Here is an 11,989-nt window from a genome sequence, read left to right as displayed (position 1 = left end):
AGCACAGCCACATTTGTAGCAACATAGATACACAGTGCAGCAGCTCACAGGCAACAACCTGAGCAGTAATCACAGTGTTGGTGCATCTTAGCATGGGTAGTGCTGCTATTCTGTGTTAGATCAGAATAATGTGTAAGTTGTACCCTCTGTGAAGGGGCATTTTCACACAGGGTGTTAGGGGGAGGCTGTCCTTTCCACTTGAAAGGATAGGGAGATGTCAGCTTTTACTTGGTTTATACCTGCTCCTGTGTACATGAGTTGAGCACTCCGTGCTGAGCAGGCTAATGCACCCTGCTGCTCTGTCTCTGCTTGGATTGCATCTGCTACCCAGGATAACCTGGCTGGCTGTGCTGCATCTAGACAAGCCTTTAGTCCCTGCCTACAGCCTGCTGCAGTACTCCTTTATGCTAGATAAGGTTGCTCTCTACAAGACTCCTTTGCACTACAAGTCAGTTTGTCCCCTGAGTCTTGTCAACAACAGGATGGGATCTAGTGTTGGTATCAGAACTGGAGCTCTTGAGTACTGTACTGTACTGGATAAAAGTAGGCTTAGCTATCTAAGTCTCAGGCTACCCAATGGATTCTGCCTTGATTGCAGTTAATGAAAACTTGGTGTCCAAGTTCCTAAGGCATGTTTTTAAGGAGGGAAAAATCTGGTCTGTGGTCACCAAATTAAGACAATGTGCACAAAAAAGAAGGCTAAATAACAATCAGGGAAAGAGGATCACAGCTTGTTTTGGTATGCTGGACTCAAAAGTGGCTTAATGCTAAAACAAACCTGATTATTCATTAACCTGCTCTAGCTCTATAGCTGTATCTTCTGTATGTCATTTTTGTCAGATATACATAATCCTGGTGATAAGCCTCTCATTCTAGGAGCAAATAAGTACTTAAACCCCCAAGGAACTGTGGTCTTCCTGCAGGTGGTGGGGACAGATGCACAAAACCTCTCACCCTCTCTAAATCCCTCTGTAAATGGAGGAACTATTCAGACCACTGCACTGTAAGAGTCTTTCCACCTTCATTCCTGTGTGTTTGGAAACTTGGAATTTGGTTAGTTTAGGCACACTCTTTCCCTAGCAGACCCTGGTTCTGCTGATTATGGATTTTGTTTGTACCTTTCACATCCGCAGCTCTTTTTTTTTTGAGGAGGGGTTGTTGGTTTGTCAGCCTCTTGTCATTCATTCCTTTAAATCTCTCTTTCAGATTACACTGCAAAATCCCATCTGATGTGGAAAAGGGGCTTCTCAAAGAGAGGATGGATTGGAAAGCACAGGGGAAGGAAAAGCCCTTAAGAGGGCTCCTGCTTCCCACCCTGCAGCCAGAAGAGGGTTAACCAGGCGCACAGCTCCCGTGCAGGCAGCGTGTGCACTTGGCAGCGAGAGATGCGCTTCAGTACGAGAGGAGCGGAGCAGCTCTGCTCCGTTCGTCGGCTCTCAGACTGCTCCTGCATCTCCAGAGCTGGTGTCTGGCTCTGATTGAAGGGTCCCCGCCTCCCAAGCCTGCATCCCGCCTCTCAGGAATGGGATCTTCCCCTCTTCGCATGGTGGCGTCTGACCTGGGCATGCTGCTGTGAGGTGCTGGCTGGCTGATGAATGAGTGCCGCTCCAAGCAGAGCCAGGTAAGACAGCCTTACTCTTGTTCCCATTCCAGCTGGCAGACAGTGGCAGTGCTGTAGGCACTGAGTTGTGATGGTCTGTGGGCAGCCAGGCAGATACATGATGGTAGTGGTCTCAGCATGGAATGAGTACAGGTCCTGGGGGTACTTTTAGACTGTTCCCTCTGGAGGTGGCTATGAGGGGACTTGCATGGTCTGATCAGCTGTGTTCTTTATTTGAAGCATTGAAGTTACTGCAAGTCAATAGTAAAGCTATTAACATGGACTGTTGAAAAGGCTGTGACGGGAAAGATGGGCTTGTATTTTGGGAGGGAGAAGAAATTCTGTTACTTTTCACTTGTTTCATTTCACAAGATGAAAATATCTTTGAGAGGGGTCTTTTGAGAATCACAGTATTCAAATAGTACATACCATGGAAGAATAGAAAGTATGTGTCTTTCCACACAGGAAGGATGGTATATTCAAATAGCTATATGCATAATAACATTGTGTTTTGTGGACCTCCTGGATATTGCAAAACACTCGTGCAGATACTGCTTCAATTTTAAATGCAAGCTTTTCATTCTGTTCTCATATCTCAGTTTTGTTCTTTCCCCCCTCTAATTTAGTTGCAGGTTTTGTTACAGAGCTTTTAGCTCTTTCAACACATATTTCTAGCTTACACATCTAAGTGCTTGCCCTGGAAATAGCATGCTAAATGTGAGTTAGGCTACTGAATGCAGCAGGTTAATCTAGCCTTCCAATTTGAGTTGTCAGAAAAGCTATTACAACAAATGGATATCAGTGTGACCAAGCTTTTCATAGCTAGTTGTCTGTGTGCTTTTAGAATGAACTTAAGGCTCCTGAATAGATTGTGTACTTCATACAAATACTCATGAATGTATGATGGGAGGCTTTACGTAGCACAGTAAAGGAATAGAGTTGCTGGAGTGTGGGCTGAGCTAGGTGAGGATTTGACCACCCATCGATTATTCCTGGCTCATAACATGTATGCCCACCTAATCTTATTAAGAGTGATCCTCCTCACAAGCAGGCATTAGGCCTTAAATAAAAGATGACACTGTTAATCTTGGTTTTGAGCGGGTTGTGATGCTCTGAATGGTTGGCAAAGAAGGCTTAAAATATTAGCCCTGTATGTTGAGTATAGAGCAAATGCAGACACTGCAAACTTCACAAGCCACTGCAATTTTGATAGTATTTCCAAACTCTGAAAGAAAACAAGCAGGTGAAAGCTTAATTTAAGCCCTAGGAAGCATTTCCTCCTTTTTGTTTAGTCTTTTACACAGCCATTTAGTGCCCTGCTGCTTATAGCAATTGCAAGTAATGTAAACTGACATGAAAGAATACTGTGAGTTGTGACCAGAGTTGATCTGCTTGTCTTTGGTTTATCTAATAAGCAAAGGTTGCATCATGTGCGCTATGATCCATTGTGCCTGCGTGCCTATTTCATGAAAACATACTGGAGCAAATAGGGAAAAAGACAATTTAATGTCAATATGGAGAGATCAGATGCTGTTCCCATCGTCTGCTTTTGACCTTTCCCATATAAGAAGCCTGGAACAGTTGGGTAAATGTTAAAGGTTTGCTACAGAATTAGATGAATTTTCATATATTAAAGAGTGACAGTGACTTGGATCTTGCTTTATCTGGACTAGATGAGCTCTGAATGGTTCTTGCTTCTTTCCTTTTGCAAACTATATTCTATTTGCAAACTATAAAACTGGAGCTCAGGTAAACCAAAAGTTTAAGGCTTGAAGCTTATTTATTTTTTCCTCTCTTAGCAGGGAAATAAGTGAGCAAATACTTTAACCTTTAGCCTATCCTAAAGAGAACTTGGTCTCTTCATACTTGATAGCATTGTTTTTTCTTTTGTGGACATTTATCATTGAAATTCATCTGTTAACTTATCAATGCCTTATTAATAAGTCAAAGATCAAAGTCTCCGTCTAGGGACAAAAGAGTGTTAGGAGATAGCACAATGACGGCACCACCTAATGATGCTCTGGAAGGTTTTGTGTGTGCCAAGGAGGTGTGATGTTGAGGTCCCTCAACTTTTTGGGCATGTACAGGCTCTAAGGCTCACATCCCATCAAGCACCATGCCTTAATGTTGGCTTAAAGTGTCTTTTTCATTTAAATTCCACAAAGGGAAAAGGATTCTGCTGATTCACTTGAGCATGAGTGTATTTGGACATTGGTGATCAGTACCATGTATAACCAGTAAGTGGTTTCTAAAGTGAAGGATATTTATGTCAAGGCTGTGCATGCTGCTGAAGGTCAGAAAACGCATTCCAATTACCTTGCATCTTGAAAGAATGTTGAATCTTGGGGAGTGTTATCCCCAGGTAGAAACTGAAGCAAGAGCCACACCTGGCAGGAAATCATCTTACTGTAAGCTTGGCTAAACTTTCAATGAAGGTTCCATTCATAAAAGACAAAGAATTTGTGGTAGGCTGTTGTCTGGAAAATACAATGCTTGTAGCTGGACTGTAATGTGCTTAGACCAGAGGTGAACTTAAGCATAGAATCTGGGGACTTGTTCAATTCTACATAGAACTGCCACTTACTATTTCCAAAGCATCTGTTGCTCTCAAATGACGTGAGTGACTTATGAACTGTAGAAGAGAAGAAACAAAGCATAGTCTCACCTGACAAAGAATGCAGTCATAACTTCATGAGCTTTTATGGCATGTTTTGAACAAAAAGAAGTTGAGTATTTTAATGCTGTATATTTGACAACATGTTTGGCATGTCTGTGATAAGCCTTTTCTTTTAGTGTATCATGCTGCTTCTATATGCATGAGTCTTGTGTATGGCAGAGCAAAATGCCACCTCACTTTCACCCATTATCATGCTGCAGCCCATGAGCTTGTGACCTGTGTGTGTATTCCCCTGATGCTACATATTGATGCTCACTTGTCCTATGTACTTCATGTCTGTCCTAACCTACTTAATGCTAAGGTACCACACGAGTTTATTAGTAATCTACTCTGGAAATAGAGAGATCTTGGGTCTCAGAACAGTTGCATGTGAGTTTCGATGGTAATGAAATGCAGATCAGTAACTCCCATGTGCCTCCATGCTCTTGCAAGTTTACTGGGAAGGCAGATGCAGGGCAAAGTTAAAGACATTGTCAGTCCTGGAGTTAGAAATGTTACCTCCTTAAAACAGGTAATCAAACAACATGGAAGCTCAACTGGATCAAGCGTGTGGTCAGCAGCTTACTGGGTGTACACATAGCATATTTCATGGCATTCCGTATATACACATTAGCAGTGTGAAACTGTGTCCTTGATCTTGAAAGCCTTGGCTTAGTCTACAGTCTAGCTATTCATGAAAGGCAGGATCAAGCCTGATATTCTTGGATGGCAGATGAACTGTAAGATCTATATTTTAAAGGTGCAATGACAGTTTGGTTTGGAAGCTAATAGGACCCGGAAGCTTAAGTGAACTTCATCTCTGCTCCATTGTAGACTTCAGGAGTGCCAGTAAGTAGGTCATGTAAGGTCTGCCATCTTCTAAATATGCTGGTGTTGATTTTTTTGGTGGTATCTGAGTATCTAAATACTGTTGAATGAGTTTGAGTAGTGCTGACCCTTAGCCTCTGGCAAGGAGGATGCCAGCATCATCATACAGGATGCCGTAACAGATGCAGAAGAGATAAATGCTCTATAGTTGTAATGGGAACCAGATGAATATCTTGATAACTGGAGTTGTTATTGCTTTTAGACTAGTACTACAGTTATTTCTTTCTTCTGCTTTCCTCCGGACTGCTTAGATTTAGTTCTTCCAGAGTCAATCTCTTCCCTTGCTTGTGGTAGCTATACCAATTTCTCCTTTGAAGACATCACATATTCCGGACCCTTTAGCTTTGACTGCTTGCTGTGTCATTCCTATATCAGGGTATGGGATTTAGCTTGAAAGCTTGATGTGCAAGAAAATGGTAGCCCTGTTGCCTGTGGCAGTGCCTGCTGATGTCGGCCCATGTCAGAGAATTGTATGGCTATTGTTTGCCTGTTGCTTGTCAGCCTCGTACAGCAGTGCTGTGGATGTGTGAATATTGCCCTTCTTCTGTGGGATGCTACACTAGTGTAGCTGTGGGGTCTCGTGAGCCACTGAAGGTGTATGCTGTATAATGAAAATGTGGCATTCTACTACCACAAGACTGACAAAACGTGTGGTGTCCTATGTAGTGTTTCCTGCCTGTAAAATGAGAATCGTGTCATGCTCTTCAGCTGTACTCTTTGGCAGCCTACCTGGTTCCTGTTGGTCCAGTTTTATTTCTGTTATCAGCTTTAATTCCATTTCCAGCGCTTCTCTCCCATGTCTCCATCTTTCTACATCCCTATTTCACCCTTCTGTCTTCCTTTGGGTGTTTGGCAAGGTGGACATTAAGGAATTGGGCTTTTAGAAGAATGATGCCAATTGGCTATGTAAAATAGCTTAAAATGGAAAGACTTTGGTAAGGGTTCAGAAATGGCATGTTCTGGCCTTGTGACTGTACCTGCTGATGACAAGGAAGAATTTGGGGGTGGGGATGGAGGTGTTTCAGACGCAGCAGTAGAACAACGTGCACTAATCACAGATGAGGAAAGAGTAACGGATGAGAATGATCATGCTGTATTCTAGCATGTAGCTGCCATGTTTTGTGCTGTTGTATGTTGGGCTTTTCTGTGATGTACACCCAAATCCCAGACAGCTGTTTCCTTGTGAGGCAAATGGATCAATAGTGTTTCTTGTCTCCTTTGTGTACTCCATTGGAAGGAAGAGGGAGTGGCAATGTTAATTATGACCATCTTCAGCCCTTATGTCTTCTAAGAGAAGCTAATGTAAAGGAACAAGTTGTTTTCTTAGCCTGTGGTGTGACACTCATCACTGTGACACATGACACGGCAAAAAGGGCAGACACCCGCAAGCTGTAGGACCTTGGTGCCCTCTTGCCACCTTAAGCAAGGAGGGAACCCATCCAAAAAGGAACAGTTTACCTGATCTGACAGGCTTGGTTTGCAAGTTAATTGTATCATGCATGGAACAGCACATGTACAGGAAAGGAAGATGCATCTTCCCCTGTGTCTTGCTTATCTGATGCTAAACTAACCAGGTGGCTCAGAACCTGAAACAGTTTGTGGTATTCGGAGGGATCTTTGGTTTTGGTAGGGCAGAGCACAGCTGGGCAAGGAAATGAAATGAAAGGCTCTGTGCTAGTGTAGGCTGTAGTGCTGATTGAGTGTGAGATTTCTGCAGCTTTCTCTCACATTTCCATTTCTAACTAGGTCATTTACAGTAACCATGCCTTGCTGGCAGGCCTGATGACTGCAGTACAGCCACATGTTTCCCCTATTCCAATTCTTACTTAATGAAAAAGGTATTTATTTTAAGCAGCTCTCATGTAAAAATCTGTAGTAAGGGGTGTCAGGGAGAACAGAATTGGCTTGCTTGCAGGTCCCAATATATACATTAGGTGATGTGATGATACCACAGGAGAAACTCGCTCCTGGAACTGTGTTACTTTCTTATGCTTTTAACTCTATTGCAGGGAAAGAGGACAAATATTAGCAGATAATCTGTGTTGAAATGAAAGATGAGTTGAGAAGCAGCTCTGATGCACTGCTATGATTGAGGTGAAACTGCAGAGTCTAGCTAATGACTTCCCAGTTGGCTGAGGCTTGAGTCCCACGAGAGAGCACTGTTGGGTTAATATCCTTTTTTTAACCCAAAAGGTCTTTCAGCTTGCAGTATTTGCTGGTAGAGTATTTATAAATTCTAGAAAGGAAGGGAGATGTGTGAAGTATACTTATTCTATCCGAAGCTCTTTGGAGCACTTATTTCTATACCCACAATTACCTACATGCAAAGCATCCTACCTTGGACTGCAGTTTCTACAAACCTCCACATTACAACTAATGTAGTGCAAGGGAGAGTGCTGTGAAGGCAGCTTGGTCAAGTCTGTTGTCATGTAAATATAAAAGAGCACAACCCTCTTTTTTACCTGCGTGATGCTGTTAAGGATATAATTGTATGAACTCTTTGAATACCAAGGTTTGCATGACACATTGCACATGGTGAGTCTGGCATCCAGATAGCATTTTGTGATAGAGCCTCTCTGGGCTACACATGATGATGTGCTTCAGAGATAGTGGGCTCGGAGCAGTGTCTGGGTGACTTGAAACTGGCATATTTCTGTTAGAACTTAGGCAGGGTAAGATCTGGTGCTATAGTTGGTATGATGAGATGTGCAGGGTATCTGTGATCCTAAAAGTAGGAGTGCTCCGCACAGTAAATACTGCAAGCAGAGAAACAATCAGTCCTAGGTTGCTCTGAAAGCTTTTGTTGAATGCAACCATAAGGGAGTTACCCATATTTTATGGCCTCAATGCTTTTTATGCTTTCCCTCTTCTACAGATGAGGAAACTGGTGGAGATAGAGCAAGTAACTTGCGTAATGTCAGGCATGTTTGAAGTAACAAAACCAACGTGGGGTTTCTCCTTTTGCTGATAGAACTTTGTGGCCATTGCAAACTGAAGTGGGAACAGAATCTGGACTTGCTGTAAGTCTTCAGAGCATAAATGCTTCAAGGGCCTCACTTTATGACTAAAAAGCAAGAGGTTAGTTGGATTAGTAGAGATGAAAATGAATAGCTTGGTGACAGTAATGTGCTCAAAACCTCAAGACAACCCAGGCAGGTTTACACTCAGTCTTGCTGTAGAGAAGGTTTTAAGACTTGTTTGCCTGACAATGCCAGGTCAGTGACTGTGCTTATTACTTAAGAGACTTCCCTGTGCTAGGAAATCCTATTGAAACAGGATACCTGGAAAAAAAGTGGTCAGCAGGCTGGGGAAAATCAGCAGCTTGATCATTATGGCAATGTGGTTGTTTGCTGTGATGTTTTCCATGGTTATGACTACTGCAGCCCTAACAATACGCATGGGAAAGATGGCTTCTTTCCATAATCAGTTCCACCCTTTGTGCTGGGAAATGGTTGCAGAATGATGTTTCTGATCAACGGGTTGGAAACCACAAACTGTATATGGATACAACACTTACAACACCGCCTTAATCCTTATTTGTGCCTCAACCCACCCTCCTTGCCCACCTTTTCACCCTCAAGTTCAGCTGTGTTATGACTGAAGGAACTGTCTTGGTTCATTTTTATCCTGTTATGCCTTGCTTCACACTCTGGAGACCTCTTTAAACAATGCTGTTGGCTGTGTGATGCTCTATCATGTGAATCACTGCAGCTGTCATTCAGCCAAGGTGTACACATATACACTTGTTATTCCAGCCTGTTTTATCTATTTCTCCCCTACTCTTCCAGTTCTTTTCTTCCACCAGTTTTGGTTTTCCCTTCCAACATTTAGCTTTTCCTGCCTCTGGGGTAGCCAATTAATCAGTATTTCACGCTTTGGTTTCAAAGTCTGGAGTGGTTGACAAGATCAAATCAATAGTCTGGAAACAGTCCCTTCAGGCCAAGGGAATTTTTGTAGCCAAATTACTTGGTTTTGCCACATTTTCCACTTGGTGGCAAAGTTGGCCACTTTCCTGTGTTTTTCTTTTAAATGCAGAATCGGTTACCAAATCTGAGATCTTTGGTTTTCATTCCGGGGTCTATCTTTTCTTTTACAGGAAAGGGGCAACCAATATATAACATTTATCCTTAAGCTCATCTGAACTGACCATCTGCTCTTTCTTCCCTTTGCCAGGGGAAACTTTGGGGATCTAGGCTAGATAGAAGAGGGTAAGTCTAATTACTTAGTATTAGACCAGACTTCCCCTTGTTTTGCAAGGGAGTGAAAGAAAAATGTGATCAGTGTGTACAGAGGCTCTGGGCTATCTTGGTAGCCTGAGAAGCTCCTCATTTGATTTTAATGAGACCTTGGGGTACAAAGGTGACTGCATCTCAACTGTTATATAGCAAAGCTGGAAGAGAGCAGAATAGGGCAGTGTCTCGAGAGCATCTGACTTTGAATATCTGCAAGGCAGTCTGCTGCTTTGGACTGGGAAATGCTTCAGCCTCTGCCCTGCTATGAGATCACTTGGTATTTGTGGGGTTTGGCAGCTTTGGTGCTGTCTGTGCAGTGCTGTATGGGCATCTTGGATCTGGAAATACTCTTATCTCCATCTGCACCAAGTGCTGCCCTTAGAGAGCTGGGGGAGGTTTGTGCTCCCTTTCTAAGCCCTTGCAATCCTATTGCTGGAGTAAGCAGATCAGGCCAGCTGTGTGTTTACTATTTGTGTAGGTAAGCCTTTTATCTCTTAATGTGTCTTTGAGGAAGTGCCTGTCTTTCATATGTAGTTAAGATCTGAAGGCATGGGCCCCTAGCATCTACATAAGCTCCTTGGCTATAATACTGTACAAATAGCAGCATTGTTCTGCTGTAGCTATTATTCCTATATGGGTGAGATGGACATGAGGAATTTTCTGGGAACAGGAAGTATAGCTGGAGCAGGAAGCAAAAAGGAGCTTTTATATGCCGAACTGTTGTCTTTTTCCAGTGGAGTATGCTTGGTGCCAGAGCACAGATAATATGGATTGCAGCTGGGGGACATAAAGCCAAGCACCCCACTGCTCAACACTATCTGTTGCAGCTCTGAAATCAGTGGAGCTGCTCCACTTTATGCCAGCTAAGAACTTTTGCCTGGAGTGGTTTGCTTTTTAATGTGGTCCTGCAGGGCCAATGCAAGTCTGTGCTTTTGTGGCCACATCTTTTTGCTCATTGTCTCCTTTGCCTGGGGATTGCAGAGATTGAGACTGAACAGAGTCGGCCAGGTGGTATTACTGACAGTATTTCATCGGATGTGCAGAACACAATGCATGTGATAGCCTTTCCAAAGCAGCAGAATAAGTGCTTTTGGTTTGCCTTCTGCAAGCATTGCTATTGAAGGCAAAATTCTTCTTTAAATAGGTCTAGTGCTGTTCCCAAGTTGGCTGTCTCCTTTGACTGGACTTGCTGAAATGTCAGTACCAAACAAAGCTTAAATTTGGATTGGAAAAGGGAGATGGCTCAAGATCTCTGTTTAAGCACTATTGAGTACTCTCGGTTTAAACACTCTGGAAAAGAAAGGTTTAGAGTGGCTGTGGATGTCAGCACGCTATGGGCAACAGAAGAAACCTTTGAGATGTTTGACACATGTTGTGAAGTCCCTTTTGCTAAAGCCATTAAGTACTGTGGCTCAAATTCCAGCCCTTGAAAGCCACTCCTAACCCAAAGGGGGCATAGTGATTACTGTTCTGTTTATTTCTGAATGCAGCTGAGTTCTTACACACTTGCTACCATCAGATCCTGCACTGGCTGCTTTAATCTCCTTGCTTTTAAGAGGAGATTTGAGTTCTACAGGTACGGGTTTTAGGCTGGGTTTGTAGTTTCCCTTCCCCCTAATCACGAGTCTTTTACAAATGTTGCCGTCTAAGGAGCTTAATGCTGTTTATCAGTTGTTTTTTCCACTGTTATTAAGTGAAGCTCTAGATTAAATCATTCTGGGCTATAATTTAAATGCCAAGTGTAATTATTGCTGAAATGATCTGCTTACTAGTGCCCTTCACTCTCTGGTGACATCCCTTCATCCTTGAAGGGTGAGCAGAAATAGAGATGAAATTACTTGAGCACAAAACCTGTAAGCTGTGTCTGAAAGAGGGCACTTTGTCTTGCTCTCTTTGTGCTTAAACTTTGTATAGGAGTATGGAATTTATGAATAAAGGGCCTATTGGTTCTTCATTGGGCATCTTCATCTGCTGCATGGGTTAGGAAGCATTAGAATGGTAGAGAATGTCTCATGTGGTGGATACAGGGAATACAAGGGTTTTGGACTTCTTTCTGTAAGAACTTTCACAAGTTGGAGACATTAAAGGTCACTTCAATGACCACTTCCATGAGTAAGAGAAGCTTCTGAAGGAGATTGTCTTTTGGTGTCCTTTTCATGGGTTTACATATTGGTTTTCTTGTTCCATTGGCTTCTGGCTCCCTCCAGACTCAGGAGGGAGAAGAAAACTGATCACAGCAACATAGAAATCCATGTTAATAGTTTTACTATGAGCATGCTCAAAGGTATGTGCTGCATATGTGTTTAAATATGAAAATCAATGGGGGAGAGTTTTGTTGATGGCAAGTAAGCCGCTCTGAGTAACAGCTTGGCGTATTCCAATCCAAATGTGCTGCTTCCAAAATGTCATAAAATGTATGTGTAGCATTTGACTGTCTGTGTGCCATCTGTGTGTTTTCTAGTAAAGCTCTGAATAACTTGCTAATCGTTACTGTATGTTGTTCCTTTCTTTAGCACCCTTGGATCGTAAGCAGAATTCCTGAGAGTGTTTTTCATAGGGGTTTAATTCAGCTGATGATTGTGCTTTACTGGAACTCTTCTGAGGAGGGAATGA

At 42.7% G+C, this 11,989-nt stretch overlaps 1 protein-coding gene across 1 annotated transcript in view; it reads left to right on the top strand.

Moving 5' to 3' along the window:
• The first annotated feature begins 1,597 nt into the window (after positions 1–1,597).
• Positions 1,598–11,989, top strand: part of GRAMD1B (GRAM domain containing 1B) — a 109,639-nt gene continuing 99,247 nt past the window's right edge. Inside the window, exon 1 of the mRNA XM_061368482.1 lies at positions 1,598–1,621. The gene's annotated coding sequence lies outside the window, so the exon portion shown is untranslated. The remainder of the gene's footprint in view (positions 1,622–11,989) is intronic.

Source organism: Neopsephotus bourkii, unplaced genomic scaffold (assembly GCF_033783945.1).
Source record: "Neopsephotus bourkii isolate Nb327-2 ecotype Australia unplaced genomic scaffold, CSIRO-AGI_Nbou_v1 NB_1433, whole genome shotgun sequence".
NCBI lineage: Eukaryota > Metazoa > Chordata > Aves > Psittaciformes > Psittacidae > Neopsephotus > Neopsephotus bourkii.
The sequence above is the reverse complement of the archived record's forward strand: the minus strand, read 5'-3'. Positions and strand labels throughout refer to the sequence as shown.